At 41.2% G+C, this 16,022-nt stretch overlaps 1 long non-coding RNA gene across 1 annotated transcript in view; it reads left to right on the top strand.

The window, feature by feature from the left end:
- LOC129486483 (uncharacterized) overlaps positions 1 to 16,022 on the top strand; it is a 148,948-nt gene that overhangs the window by 130,445 nt on the left and 2,481 nt on the right. The window contains exon 3 of the long non-coding RNA XR_008659002.1: positions 15,413 to 15,475. This is a non-coding gene — a long non-coding RNA (uncharacterized lncRNA). The remainder of the gene's footprint in view (positions 1 to 15,412; positions 15,476 to 16,022) is intronic.

Raw genomic sequence — 16,022 nt, 5'->3', positions numbered from 1 at the left:
AGTTTTGGCTAAATACTTTCTCCAAAAGAACAAATATTGCTTTCTGGCATTAGGATCACACAGGAGATCATAACTATTTGGTAGTTTGAAGACATAATCATTGTTACATTAGTAAAAATGGAAAAGTACATATTTCTTACAAAAATCCTACAACTTGGAGAACTGCCAAGTACCTGTTGGCCGGGAAGGGAAGCTGATCTGACCGGCGTGCTTCCTTCCCTTGGTGTTGTTTTCTACAGAAATAGAGTAAAATGCCTCCCACAGTGCCACTCCTCCACTGTCAGGACTGCTGGAAGCACTCCTAGCCCAGAACAGAAACAAAAATGATGTGCCCTTTGTTGATTTCTCCTCATCGTCAAATGGCCAGTGGCCAGGAGGCAGCCCTTGGCAACTAACAATGAAATCGGAAATGGCTTGTGGTAAATATTTCCCTTCAAGGCCCTTTTCCTACCACAGCGCTGGTCAGGTTCAAGATGGACATACTCAGATGACTAATGTGTGGCTTTCCAATGATTTGAGCTTGACTGAGGGATGCTGTGAAAATAAATTATTGTTTTCCCCACATTTAAAAAATTGAGACCAAAACTGACGAGGTAACCACCTTAAAATATTTTTTAAAACTCTACAAATTTAGATGAGCACAGTGGCTCACACCTGTAATTCCAGCACTTTTCAAGGCTGAGGCAGGAGGATCGCTTGAGGCCAGGAGTTTGAGACCAGCGTGGACGACATAGTGAGACCCTCATCTCTACCAAAAATAAAAAATTTAGCTGTGTGTAGTGGCATGTGCTTGTAGTCCCAGGTACTTAGTAGACTGAGACTAGAAGATTGCTTGAGCCTAGAAGGTTGAGGCTGCAGTGAGCTGTAATCGTGCCACTGCACTCCATCCTAGGTGACAGAATAAGACTTTGCCTTAAAACAAACACAAACATCCACAACCTTAACATCTCATAATATTTTATTTTTAAAACCTTTCTTTAATGCAAGATATTAAGTTGTGAACACAAAAAGATAATGAAACAGCTCAACGTTGGAGAAAAAATTGCATAAGCCAGTGCCATTCAAGATGTGATGGATATGGAATGTTTAAAAAAAGATACATCATCAACTTTTCATTATGTGGTTGCAGTCCTGGGGTTTGTGCTAGTTGGAACCTGTAAGAGGGATCAGCACTAAAATTGTATAAAATTAATACAAATGTATAGTATCCTCATCATTAAGCTTTTGTCTATCTTAAACTTTGTTTCACAATGCTGCTTATGACCATTAAATTACTAATGTACTTACTCAAGCCAGGAAACCTTCCTGAGAGACTTCCCATTTTTGGACTTAGATTGAATACTGTCAGTTGCTTTGCATGTCTTTGTCCATTTGACATGTTGCATCTTAGGATAACATTCACTGGATAGGACATTTCTGTATAATTTACTTTTTTTCTGAGTCAATAGCCTCTTTGCCTTCTCAAATGCATCATGTTTTCTACTTACGGATGTTGGAATCTACTTAGTCTTCTAAAGTTTTGTGTAATACAAATTATTAACCATTGTCATCTGCACAATGAGAAAAGTAATTAACATCTTAGATATTAGTATACTTTATAAAGTAAGCATTTCTTGATCTTTTTAGAATAGTAGAGTATATTTTCCCATGCCGATCCTCCTACCTACATGTTTTACAGGTCTGTGAGTAGCAAAAGTGAAGAAATGAGAAACAAGTTAATTAGCTTTCTTTCTTGCTGGCTGACTGCCTGCGCTTTTAGCTGCATCTCTGAAATTCTGATTAATCTAATCTTGTAATTTAACCTGCTTCATGGCAAACTGGTATAAAATCTATAAAAACTATTTATCAAAATCGTTAAAAGTGGCAGAGGTGCTGGACGCACATGTTCTTTATACCTCAAAATTTTTAGAAAATCTTTCAACTGTCTTAAGTCTCCACTTAGAAGAAAAACCCACCAAGCCTCCTTCCCTCTTCAGATTCACCCTCAGCCTGGAAGGAATGGGAGTTTCTGCCTCAAGACTGATCCTAGGTTCATTCCCATTTTATCACCCAACAGAGTCCTGGCATCTTGGCTCCCTGATGTTGATGACCGAAGACACAGGTTGTTACCTGTTTCCATTTTTTAGGTGGAGTACTTCTTTTTTCTTCTTGAATGTTTAGAAAGTATGGTCAAGTTAGACTTGATTTTATCTTGCAAATGTCAATATAGATCAAACAAAAGACTGAATATGAAAATGGATTTATGATTTGGAGAGAATCACAAATCCAAATATGATTTGGAGGTTTGGTTTGGTGATTCTGTTGGAGGAATTCTGATGTGAAGATTAAGAAGCATGTTATAGGCAAGATACTTAATGGAAGGACAAGAGGTAGATGGAGCAAAAGAAAAAGAATCCTTAAATCCCAGAGTTAAAACAAGGTGGTGCTTATAAAAATCATATTTGCTTTGTATAAAATTTCATCATCTATAATTTATTAATCAGTAAAATTGTAGGTATTTTTGATGCCAAAAAAGATTAAAACTCTATTTTTTCTAAACAGATTTTTTGATTTATTAATGTTTTCATCCCATAGAGAATCTGAGTATAAAGTTACCTAACTTTTAAAAACACATAGAGATCATAACGTAATGTCCCAACACACAGGGGCTCAGTTTCTTTGGGCCCTGGGCCTGTGTGGACACTAGAGGTTGGGTATAGAGGGAGAGCTAGAGAAACACATATGTAACCACTTTCATTGTGAACCCCCAAATGAGGAGGCCTCCTGGGAAAAATATAGTTTCTTTGCAAGACTTCAAGATGCATGTATCTGCGCATATCACAGGATCAGAAAGTTACTCTCATCTTGGTCGGTACAAAAGCTCTATGGCTAAGCACCTGGGGTGGGCTTTACGGGTTCTAAAACCACTTGTTCTTCCAGGTAATAGGATAAATGTGGCAGAAAAAGTGATGCCCTTCCTTCCGTTGAACCATGTGACCTCGTTAGTGTTACTTGATATTATACAACCAGGTTATTTTGGGCCCACTTACATATGTTTATTTCGATTACTTAGTTTTCTGTGGTAATTTCATGATTATTTCTTAAGATATCCAGAAACGTACTCTTCCTTCATGCCCATGCTCTTCATAGTTCTGATTTGGTAACCATTTTATTTTAGCTAAAAGATAGGCATTTCAATAATTTCAAATGAGTAAATGTGAGCCTAGATCCCAATCAGATCCAACATTTTAAGTGCTCATAAAAATGTGAAACCCTGCAATAACATTAAATTCCCATATGCAGAGGAAAACAATTCACATTTTTGTGGCACTGGCAGTGAACTTGCAGACATTTCTGCTTGGATTGTCTGTTAAGCCTCCTACTATATTAATGTAGCTTTGGAAGAAAAGGGCGAAGTTAGGTTTAAAACGTCACATTCAAAACATTGTGCGTATAAGAAATATAACCCCAGGGCCAAAAGTCACCAATGAAAAGAAATTACACTGGTTGTGTAAACACTGTGTTCTTGAGGCAAGGAGGTGATTGTTTTTTGGTGTAAAGGAAAAATCTATTCCATTAAGGGAGGGAGGTGAGGCCTCCCAGAGAAGAGCTGGGAGCATCAAATTAAAGAGAGGCTGTGGGTGGTGCGGGTTTGCATGTGCCTGAGGGAGGCACAGCTGGGCTCGGGATTAGGCGCCTTGCGCTGCTATATGAAGACAGGCTTTCCCTTCTCACAGCTCCTTCTGATCTTTTCCTAGCAGACTCTTTAGTCCACCACGTCGCAAATGGGACGCTGCTTCCTTTGGGCCTTTCCTGACCCTTCCATTGTGGATCAGTCTTCGTTTTATGAGCTCCCTTAACGCGTTGTGTTGATCTCTCAATCGCAATGGCAGCTACAAGGGTGTAGCCTAGGGCACGTGCCCGGACTGTGCGGATGCCCCGCTGCCCGGTGAGTGGCTCTACTGCGCTCTGCCCGAGGCGCCTTCTCATGCACCTCCAGCGTTCTCAGGAAGCACTTCTGCCAGCAGTTTACAAAGCATTTGACAGCAGGGGATTGGCCTCCTGCACAGGAAGTATGTGGCTGATTACAATCGTGAGTGTATAAATAGCTCAGAATTTATAATTAATATTCAAATTTGTTGAAAATTGTTGAGAAAAACAAACCCATAGTTCTCAGGGATGGACGCTCTAAGGAATAATAGAATGGAACTGTTCTAAGAAGCCTGCCAATGACCTCTGGTGTAAAGCCACTAGGTAGAGTCATAGGCCACCTTCTTCTCCAATTTTAAGACATAAAAATGCAGGTGATCCCTTGTGTAAGGTCAGTGGGTCACATCCACAGACATTGTTCTAGAAGAAAACGTGAGTTAAGTGGAGCCCAGTCTCATTTCTGAGGCTCTTCAGGTTTCTTAAGCTTATATGGAAGCCACTTTTCCAACTACAGTGGGATGTGTTATGGACGTGGGTACTCCTTGGGAGTCGATGTGGTAATATATGTGAATGGGCTTTGCGTCCTCAGGAGACTAGAAGATATAAAATCCAAGGTATTACTGTAATTACTTGGCCTACAGTTAAATTGAGACTGTACAGCTGTCTCTTGGTATTTATTCTCAGGGAGGTCATATGCTGTCTAACTAAGGAAATGGGAAAACGATAGGACACCCAGTCCATGTTTCTCGGGAGTGATTTATAAAGAGTGCAATGGAGGTGGAGAAAAGCTCACTGTTTAATACAAATATTTTTTTCATTTAGGCTCAATTATTTTATATAATTCTATTTCTCGTTGAAGTCTATGAATAGATGCAGCTATTTTCTTTGCTAATCAGTGACCTGAAGTTAAAATGAGTGGAGAGGTTTTAGGCACAAGTGTATTAGTTTTGCTTCCTCCATTTCATGCTTCTCTAAAAGCCAAAGTCCTTGAACAGATGTTCCTAAGATTTTTCCACAATGTAAATAAGTGACCCCTAGAGAAAGAGAAAAACCATAGCATGGAAAGTTTTCAGGAAAAAATACTTTGTTTTTCAGAAAATTATAAATGAAGGTAAATAAATATGAATATGATGAGAATATTTATGAAATTTAAACTTTAACATTCTCTTCCTAATGTGTGGTTTTATCTTTTTACAGATATTTCTTTTGCAATTTTGGTCATCAGAAACGAAAATTTGTTTCTCATTTGTTTTTGACTTGAAACTCTGCTTTATTTTGTATTAAAAGATTAAAAAATCTCATTATTCGTGTTTCCATGACAGCATAAGATTTTTTTTTTTTTTTTTTTTTTAAAAAAAGCATCAGCATTTCTGAAAGTTGTACGGTATTTTCAATTGCATACCTAGGGAGCAATTATAATTATAGTTTCAAGAGGTGGTTTGGAGCTTAAACCATCTTAATATTTGCCAGTAGAACTTTAAGTCTATTAATTCACTAAAAGACAGATTTTATTTTCTCAACCCTGAACACATAATTTTAAACTTTAGTCAAAACCATATATTCTCTAACCTGCCATTGAACTTTCTTGGGTGCAAGCATATTACCTGTGGAAAGATGATAGCTTGCAAAAGACTGAGGGAAGGGGAAATATGGAAAAGCAGGTATGGCGTGGCGATGGAGCATTTGACTCCTTCGTAACTAAATGACTCATGATTCGAACTAAGGTGTATCTGCCCCATCCCGCCGCCACTGAACGCGAAGCCGTGCAGAAACAAAGATGAGATTTTAACTAAAGGAACTGAGATTAAGAAAACAAGCTAGTCCAGAAAACAAGGGTCACTGCCACTTCACTGCTGTCTCTCATCTGTTTTGCAACATGTGTGGCATCTATCTTCTGGGACAGTTATAAAATATGGGCTAAGGAGGTGAAGTTGCAGGATGGTAGAGAAATAAAAAAGTGGCAGATATACAAGAAGGGAGGAACTAGTGCAAGTAAGAAAAACGTACAAATCCAATTTTATATGGAGTCGATTGCTCTGGGTCTCATTGACCTTGGCAGGACTCAAAGGGTCATATTTTATGTAGATGAAGCATCTTCAATTTCTCCTGCATCTCTGGAGCATGCAAATGTTTTTTTCCATCCTGCATCACTATGTTCCTTATATTCCTCAAGGTTCTTTTATATTAATAGATGTTTCTTGACATCAAGACATGTTTCTTGACATCAAGACGTGTTTCTTGATGTTTTTTGAAACTATCTTGACATGATCTTTTTTATTATTAAAGAAAAGTATCTTTTTGATTTTGCCTGAACTTTTGAACCTCTAGCCTCTGGTATGATACTAGAGCTTTCCTGACAAATTCTCCACTATATTTCAGAAATAGAATAACATAATTAACTGAGTTTATGAGTCACATGAAGTCACCGTCCTCAGATGTCATCATTAAACATGATGGTGCACCTCAGTGTTCTTTTCTTGATGGATTCTGACTTGGGGAGGTCATCCTGGTGGAGTTACTGCACATCTGCACTGGGCAAGTGTTTCTAGTGGGATCGTTTCCTTGACCTCATCTTCCCATTCCTTATTGGGAGCTGTATTAATTTAGAGAAGTACACTCAGATGAAGTTAAAGATAAGGGAAGGGGATGGAAACACATTCTGCCTAGAATATTTCTCAGCAATCACATATGAAAGAATGCACAGTTCCCTGGCATGCTCTCGTGTCCCTGGTTCACTATCACCAGCTGCTGTGCCCCCCAACCTGTGGATAATATCATTTTCTATGTGTAAGAGATCAGGCTGACTTAATCCTTCAGGCTGCAAGTGATGATAGCACTTTGTGTCACAGGAAATTTTTCTAGATGCAACATGCATTTTTAGAGTAGCTTGGGCCAGTGCTTTTTACATCTTTGACATACAGACAAAAATTAGTAAAGATTTATTGAGTTGCAAATAAGAGAAAACTCTAACAATAAAGACATTTAGCATCTCAGAAAAAGAAGTCCAGAAATAAGACAGGTTTCAGGTTGGTTGATTCAACACTCATGGGTGTCTTAAAAACCAGGTTTAGTTCATCCCTCCCTCTGCCTTCTGTGTCAACCCATTCTCACCTCTGAGAACAAGATGTCTGCAGCCCTTTCAGGTATCACATCCAGACCAAGGATGTCCAAAGGCAAAAAATGGGCTATATGTCCCAGGGTCTCCTTAGGAGTACAAAAACATTTCTTAGAAGCCCCCCAGAAAGTCTCCTTTTACATTATATTGCCCAGAAATGGATCACTTACCTAGAGAATCCATTGACAAGGTGAATATTACCATTATCACTGGCTTAGACCAATCACCACTCACACCTAGACTTGGGGAAAGCGTAAGCTTACCCATAGTGGTTGACATTTAAACTAAATATGCACTCTGCCTTCTGAGAAGAAATTGAAATGGAGACAACAAAGAGTAACTGCTACACTCACAAACAATTTTGAGGAATATTTCACAGAGATCTTAAAAGTTCTCTAAATCCACAGATTCAAACCACAGAAGGAATTTTATATTTGAAAATAAAAATTCTGGCCTGCTTTTGTGTATCTATGTCCAGTTACTGCTATGTGATGACTGTATTCCATAGGCACCCATTGGAATTTCAACATTTTCAAATATATTACCACAAAACAAATATATGCGAATTAATAGTGAACTATGCCTGAGTAGAGAAGAAGCTAAATGCCTCCCATTTACAAAACCAAATTTGTTTCTCATAAAATTTCTATGGCACAGATATTAACTCATTTTTCATGTAGACAAATTAAGGCTTAGAGAAGATAAAGGCTTAAACAAAGTTTCATGGCCAGTAGGAATCCAGATTCAGTATCTTGATATTTTGAAGATATTAATTGAAATGAGTTAACATAATCTGGGCGTCAAGTTTTTTATATAATACGCATATTCAGTGTTGCCAGTTACAGATGGTTGGATGCAAGTAATCCATTTACCTTTACTGATCTGATATGGTTTAACTGTGTCCCCACCCAAATCTTATCTTGAATTGTAGCTCCCTTAATTCCCATGTGTTATGGGAGGAACCTGATGGGAGATCGTTGAATCATGGAAGTGGTTTCCCGGTAATGTTCTTATGGTAGTAAATAAGTCTCATGAGATCTGATGGTTTTATAAGGGGAATCCCCTTTCACTTGGTTCTCATTCTCTCTTGTCTGCCACCATGCAAGACATGCTTTTCACCTTCCTTCATGATTGTGAGGCTTCCTCAGCCATGTGGAACTGTGAGTCCATTAAACCTCTTTTTCTTTATAAATTACCCAGTCTTGGGTATGTCTTTATCAGCAGAGTGAAAATGGACTAATACATGATCCATATTCTCTTGCAGGAAGGGCTTAGTATGTGCATATAAAATAAAAATCCTAATATTCACAATTTGCCTTTCTTGGAGGTGGTGTTTGCAAGTTCCACAAAAGAGCATGTAGGATGTGCACAAAGCATTTATCTTCATCTGTAGGTAGTATCATCATAGGTGTTAATTACAGGGCACTCTTCCCCTGGGCAGCTTCAAGCAGTCCTTGGAATTTACTCTGGTGAATACTCTTATGATTAATGTTACTATCCTTCCCTTTTGATACATGATAAATAAATGGAAGAAACACAAATGTACTCAGTTGTCTAGTCTTTCACATTGTATAGACCAGTGAACTGATTGTATAGACTAGTGAACTGAAAGAAAAGTGATGTGATGGTCTTCATGGAGCAGGGAGCTGGTTGGGCTGGAATGAAAGTCAGCCCTCTCCCTTTACTGCCTGGGGCTTTCTGTTGGAGTTCAGGCTTCATCTGTCCGTTTGAGATGGCTACACAGAAGGGGCCACCATATCTACCCTCTGTGCCCTCATGGAGCTTAGCACCTTACTGGAAATCCACACACCTGCAGCCCCATGGTTAAGCAAATGTTTGCTGTTGAGCCAGTGCTACCCATAAGAATATCTGTGCAGATAGATGCACAGGAGAGGTGAGTGTAGTGGGGGTAGTAGGTGGAGATACAGAGGCAGTTGGTGGGGTAGTTGGTGGGGACGCAGAGGTAGTTGGTGGGGATGCAGCCACCATCCCATGTGGTGGCTTCTAGATGGGGAGCTGTGGATGGTGGCACAGTGGCAGGGTCTGTAGCCACGCAGAAACATGTGTGGCCAGAGGGGAGAATCAGTAAAGCAGAAACACAGGAGAGACTGTGTCGCCAGGACACCCTCCTGCTGCCTACTACTCTGCCAACTGCCGGGACATAGCACCTTTCTATCTTGATTTCTTAGTATAATAAACCCTTAGTAATCTCAGTAATACTAATCGTATCAGTCCTAATAACCAATGATGGGAACAACAGCATTATTGATAACCAAGCACCATGCAGAGTTAATTTACAAGCATGACCTCATTTTATGATCACAACCAGCCTGGGAATTAGGCCTCATTATCCCTACTGTGTATATTAAGAAACAGAGCTTCTAAGAGGATGTGACACTTGTTCAAGGTTGAGTAATCACTAAGTGATAGAGTCAAGTCTTGCACCCTGTCCACTTGATTCCCTAATTAAGGAATGAGAGTTCTAAATAAGCACACAGACACTCAGTTGCCCTACAAATATGGTCTTAGAATAACTTTGAGTGACTATTCCTTTCTTAGTTATTATCTGAACATACAGACCTCATTCATGCTGGCTGCCCATTTATGACGCCTTTTCCCATTAAGACTGACCTTGATACAAAGAATAAGACAAACAGCCCATAAACTCCTCCTGTCCAAAACCATCTGGTTGAAGGCAGCATTGTGGGGTAGGCAGAAGATGAGTGGTCTCTCCCACACCTGTGGTCATCAGCAAGGCCAGCATGGCTCCACACCGGTCTGTTGACTGCTCTCTTCCACTTCACTACATTTCACTGCATCTGCCATTCCTTACTCCTACTCCTGGAAACTCCCTCCTACCCTGGGCGTCAGACTCCAGCAGAATTCCCAATAGCTTGGCTTTGGAGTCAGACAGACTCAGTCCCGACCCCCACCTGTTCCCAGGGATGTTGTCTAGCCTTACAGCTCTGTGCCCACTCTCCTCGCAGCAGCAAGAGAAAACAGCAGGACTTGCTGCAGAGGTTCCTGCAAGGACTGGGTGGCGTGCTTGTCACAGTACCTGGTGAACCCTGCAGTGCAGGGAGCACTCACTCCTCCCAGCCTGGGCGAAGGGGGTAAGAACGAGGATCACTGGTCAAAATGAGAAAGCAGGCATGCGGTCGTCTGTGCTAGCGCCTGACCTCTTCCTGCAGCAGAGGATCGTGGGAGTCATTGTTGGTCCCTCCCCTCTGTTCTGAGATGGCAGGACCCCAGTGGCATCAAAAAAGCAGAGACCTGAGGGGTAGCTGTCTGCCCCGTGAAGCCTGAGACCCCCTGTCTGGGCAGCCCCTGCACTGGCCACCACCTGGGAGTGTGTGGATCCTTCTAGTTAATGCCTACTCCCAGATCCGATGTGGAGTGTTGTTTATTGTAGACATCCATGTCTCTGTCTCTCCAACCAGGCCTCCTGGGCGGCTGGAGGCAGGGGAGATATTTATTCTCAATGACATATACAGTAGGCATTCAGTAAACCTTAGCTGGACTGGTGAATTATCTTTCAATCACTCTGTCCCTGTGAAATCATGTGAAAGAGAGAAATGTCAGAAGATTTCTGCCTGTTGTATTAATTCCTTCAAGGCAGGGATCCACAAACTTTTTCTCTAAAGGGCCAGAGAGTAAATATTTAGGCTCTGTAGGCCATCCATTCTCTGTCAGAACTACTCAACGCTGCTGTTGCAGTGCAAAAGCAACCCTTTACACACGTAAATGCACCAGCCCTGCTATGTTCCGGCACAACTCAGTTTACACAAACACGGGTGGGCTGAGTGGGCACAAAGGCTGGAGTCTGTCTACTTCTATTGGAAGGGTTGCCACAGAGCTTTTAAACTCGGTGCCGTAAGAAAATTTCCATACAATGTGTCTTCCAAACCTAAAGCCTTCAAGCAACTATGCTAACCCTGGGGGCAGGCTCCACATATCATTCATTCATTCATTCATTTATGTGCTAAGTGATTCTGGGCCCTCCCAGGGCCAAGTGCTTTCCCAGGTGCAAAAAGAAACAACCCCCAAGCTAGAACTTCAGGTTCCTAATTGGTCCCGAGAGGCATGCCCCTGAAGCCTTTCTTTGCTCAAGATTTCAATTAGGTTGATCCTCTGGCTTTTGAATATTTCCTCAACTGGTATGGCTTCAACTCAATGAGTCCTCAATGAGAACCCTCACTGCAGCCTTGTCTCTGTTTTGGGGACATACTTTGGGCTTTCTTGGGCAATGCTCTTGTGGGATTGTGCTAGAGCTGGCAGTGGAACCTTGAACCCTTCCCTGCTCCACTGGGCTGACCCTGTGGTCTGAGCTCCTGGGAAGAAGCAGATGCTAAGTGTGTTGGAACATCCCTGTGCTGTCTCTGCTGAAAGAGTACAGTATGTATAGGTGTATTTATACATATATGTATAATTTTTAAAAATTACACTAAAATTGTAGGAGAAACAAATCCTTACTTAAACAAAAATGATGAGGTATGTAAGATCAGTAACTGTTTAGACAAGAGTATAATTTATTTTATTTTATTTTATTTATTTATTTTTGTTTTATCCTCATAGAATGCTTTCGTCGATTTTGCTGAAATCTTGTTTCCGTAGCCAACCTAATGTTGCAGCTGATGTGCAGATGTGACTTCGACATGAATGTTGGTTGATATTTTCATAATAATACCAACAAGTGAGGTGAAAAGGAAACAATGAAGATGTGTGTTGGAACATCACTTGCTCTTCAATGATGTGAGCTATTTATTTGCTGAATTGGATAATGGGTTCTGAACAGAGGAAGAATATTCTCTCAATTGCTGTGCTATTTCACAATGTAACAGCTACCTACACAACACGCTTTTAGGTTTAATCTGCATTATAAACATTTTATTCTTCACTTTCATAGGTCTAACCAATGCATGAAGCTATAAATAAAGCTCTGATCTGTGGCATTTGCTGATTCCAGTGGTGTAAATACTCCCACCATGGCTGGTTTCATGATACGAATGAGACACCACGAGCTCAGAGCTGGAACGATGTACAGTAGCTTGCTGTTAGGCTATGCTTCCACCACACAGATACCAGAGAACTAGAACGTGCTAAAGTGGAGTAAAATATGGACAAAGCAGTGATTTTTTGAGTTCTTACTAACTTTGCATTTAATATAAGTCATAAAGTTATAGGTCTATATAATTTGACATTTAATAATGGCAGAGTTTAACAAAAAGCTCACGTAATTCCTGATGGTTTAATAGGTGTTTTTTTTTTTTTTTTGTAAGCCATTATGAGCTAGTTCCAGCATACTATTGTTCTTTGCCAAATATATATTTTCTACTGATGCTGTGATTACTGAGCTGAGTTTGCTGAATGGCTCAACAATTAAAATGAGAAAAAACTTTTAAAAAATTGTATCTTTTTTTTTGCTGAAATATTCACAATGGCTCCCAACAAGAAATGCTGTGTGCATTTTTTCATGGAATTACCTTAGAAACTCATATTGCTTCTGGTGACTCTTACTGTATCAACATAAGTATACATATTGCAATAATGAGACAACTCATTGACCTAATTACCAATGGTAATATTGGGGATTATATATTGACAATAATGCAATAATGAGACAAATCATTGACCCAATTACCAATAGTACATATCGGGGGTTATATATTGATTCTATATTCAGTGAACATAGAATTACATTAAACATAGACTGCAAATTCCATGAGTGTAAGGACTGACTCCTCTAAGTTCTTGTAAAATATCACTTATATATATTTGGTAATGTATGTAAAATTATTACCGTCTATCATCATGATAATGTGTAATTCAGATTTAAGCCACTTAACACAGGTAAAATTAATCATGAGACCAATACAAAAAATATCTCACTTGAGAAACATAATGAGACATCAGCTCTACAAAAAAATTTAAAAATTAGCTGGGTGTGCTGGCATGCACCTGTCGTCTCTACTACTGGTGAGGCTGAGACAGGAGGATGGCTTGAGCCCAGGAGGCTGAGGCTGCAGTGAGCTGTGATCAAGCTATGATGCACTCCAGCCTGGACTACAGAGTGAGATCCTGTCTCAAAAAAGAAAAACGTAGAATTTTGATTGAGTGTTGGCACAGAGTGATTATTGAGTAATTACTCAATGAATGAATGTAGATAGGAAAAGAATACACCATATATTAAATCTTTGAGTCTCTGGACTACTTTAAGATTTGCTAGGAGGTTGTCTAATTATTCAAGTGAAATTAACACAAAGTAGTTCTTTCAGTACCCACTTCTTTCTGTTCTGCTTCCTTATAAGACATTTGCTACTTGATTATGAATTAGGATGGTCGTGAGTGTTGGGAGTAAAAATGCCCCAGGTGCTCGGTGTGCAGGAAGTGTAGGGTGATGAATAGATAGCGTTCAAAGTGGATGAACTCCAATAATGATCTGCTGGAGAAGATAGAAAGGGGAGCCCTGTCTCTGGAGCACAGACTTTGCCTCAGACCTGGTCAGTCCCATTGCAAATGCAATCTCGAGCCAGGATTGCATGTGTGTGGGGCGAGCCCTGTGCGCTGGGGTGGGGCAGCCCCTCCTCCAGCCTGTACCACCTCGTCACTGCTCTGCAGCAGGCCTGCGCAGGCTCATCTGTGCAGGTGTGGCCTGCAGTCAAATTTAAGCAAAACAGGTACTCACTTTTCTTTTTTTAAAAAAGAGAAATAGCTTTCTCCCTAACTTTTTCTTTTGGTGGGCTACTTGTATTTACTAAATTGGATTTCCCCAGTGGGGTGGGATGCACTGGTCTGTGGTGGCATGGGTGCCGCTGGGTGTTCAGTGTGGGTTCTTTTTGGGCTGCTGGCCTGTTAGGAAGGTTTGGGACTCCAGCAGTTGTGCTGCGGGCAGAAGCCCCTCTGACCTTGGCTGCAGAAGCAACGGCTGGGCAGAAAAGGTGCTGTCACATGGCTTTATGATCCCCTGCCAAAAAGACACAGGTAGTCCATGTGTACAACAAACACAGCTAATGAATTCAGGAGGAGACTGGGCCCAGCCCTCCTTGGCACTGTTAAACCTGCAGCATCAATCACTGTGAAAAGCTGGCTTGCTCAGTTCCCATGCTATAAGCGGGGTTCCAAGATCTCCTCCACTCCAGTGAGTCCTGTAGTTCGCTTTAATTGTTCTGTCTATAGAAAGAATATATAATCCATTTATGGTAATAAGAGGTGAATCTTGGAATCTTTCACAGGAACAGGTTCCCATTCTAGAGCAAGTGACTGCTGGAAAACAATCCTGATGGTTTACCCCTTCATGCCCCTCCCCTCAGCTGGAAACAAAACACCCCATGAAAACAAACAAAATCATCACATATACATACCCACACCCGCATCAGGGACACATGCGGGGCCGTGACAACTCTGTAGTGTCCATTTCACAGGGTGGTTGATATATTTCAACAAATTTCGTTAAATTGCTATGGCTTTTAAGGGGATCTGATAAAAAGGAAGTTAGATTATTTAAACTAGCCAAACATAAGAATTAACTAAGCCTTGCTATGAAAAACAGCATAAAAGTGGGGTAAGAGTCGAAGGGAACCAAAACAGTATCAGAGAAAATGCTTTTAAGACATGTTGCACTAATAATATTAAGCATGATACAAAGAATAGCTGAACACTTGATACTACTCTAACTACCTAACGTACTGACGGAAAATTACTTATTTGCTCCTCTAGAATCAACATCATCATCCCAAGTGGGAGACCAGAGTCTGTAATCTCGGAGAGGCTGAGATGCTGCCCTCCAGTGTGATGTGAGAGATGAATGTTGGGGACATAGCAGACGATAGCCTCAGTTTCCCTATATTTGTAGAAGAGCAACAAAGGCCCATGCACCTCAACAGCGTAGAAGAGGAACTGGAAGGGAGGGACGGAGGGCCTTCCAGCCATGGGGAGCTGTCTGAGCAAGGCTTCCCACTCTGGCAGGCTAAGGAGGGCAGGCCAGGCAGCTGTCACTCACATGCTCTGGCCTGCATATTTGGGAGGGGAAGAGCGCCTCCTTGCCAATGCTGCAAAGTGCTCAGCCATGAGAATTGCCACAAATCCTGTGGAGCATGCGCCTTTGGAAGCATCAGGCTGGAGCTTTGACACACAAAAGAATGTTGGAAAGCCAAGTGGCCCTTGCCAAAGTTTTAGAGCTGAGATTTATCAAAGGCTTACCTGCCACACTACTCATAAGGAGCTCCAGGTGTTTGGGGCTCACCTGAAGCCACCTGTGATTTCCGTAGGGCCATGTTGGGAGCTATGGGTAAGCGCCTACTCTAGCTCTTGGGTAGGCCTACTTTGATCAAATGTTCTTGCATCGTAAACATTAGTCATAGGAAAGTGAGACTTCAGTGTTCTCTGTAGGTTTGTCTTCTCCTGAGGAAGTGGATGCCATGTGACATTTTGCAGATGGATCAAGTGCAGGAGGTAAAATAACTCCCTCAGCTTCCCTGATCTTAGGGTCCTTCCATTCGTCATTCTTTTTCTTTCCCTTGGAGAAGTGATTTGCATAGAAATGAGAAGTTTACTCTCTTGCTTTTGGATCTGTTGCATGATCGCAAAGAAAAGAAATGCTTTACTTGATATTTCAACATTAAACTTTACAATCTGGAGAATTTTTCTTCCAGCACGTCGTCCTGGGTAGTTGAGTATAACGGCCCCCATATTTTGACCAGGAACTGAAATGAACCCTATCCAGGGCTTGCTTGGGTGTGGAAACCTTTCAGACTCACAGGCAGAGCAGAAATCCTCATGCTGCACTCCCCCATAGAGCAGAAGTCACAATCTGTGGGGAGTCATGGAGAGGAGGAAGTTGAACTTCAGTGTGCTCTGAAAATAAGACATTGTGTGGTAGAGTGTGGGCCAGCAGCCTGGGTAAGACATGGCCCAGGTAGAGAGCTCAGGATGACTGGGTGTCTTCCCTCAATGCCACTAGGAAGTGAGTTCGCTCCCAGACTCTCCTAGGTCCTCAGTC

This window comes from Symphalangus syndactylus, chromosome 7 (assembly GCF_028878055.3).
Source record: "Symphalangus syndactylus isolate Jambi chromosome 7, NHGRI_mSymSyn1-v2.1_pri, whole genome shotgun sequence".
Classification (NCBI taxonomy): domain Eukaryota; kingdom Metazoa; phylum Chordata; class Mammalia; order Primates; family Hylobatidae; genus Symphalangus; species Symphalangus syndactylus.
Note: the sequence above shows the minus strand (reverse complement) of the source record. Positions and strands in the feature narration are given on the sequence as shown.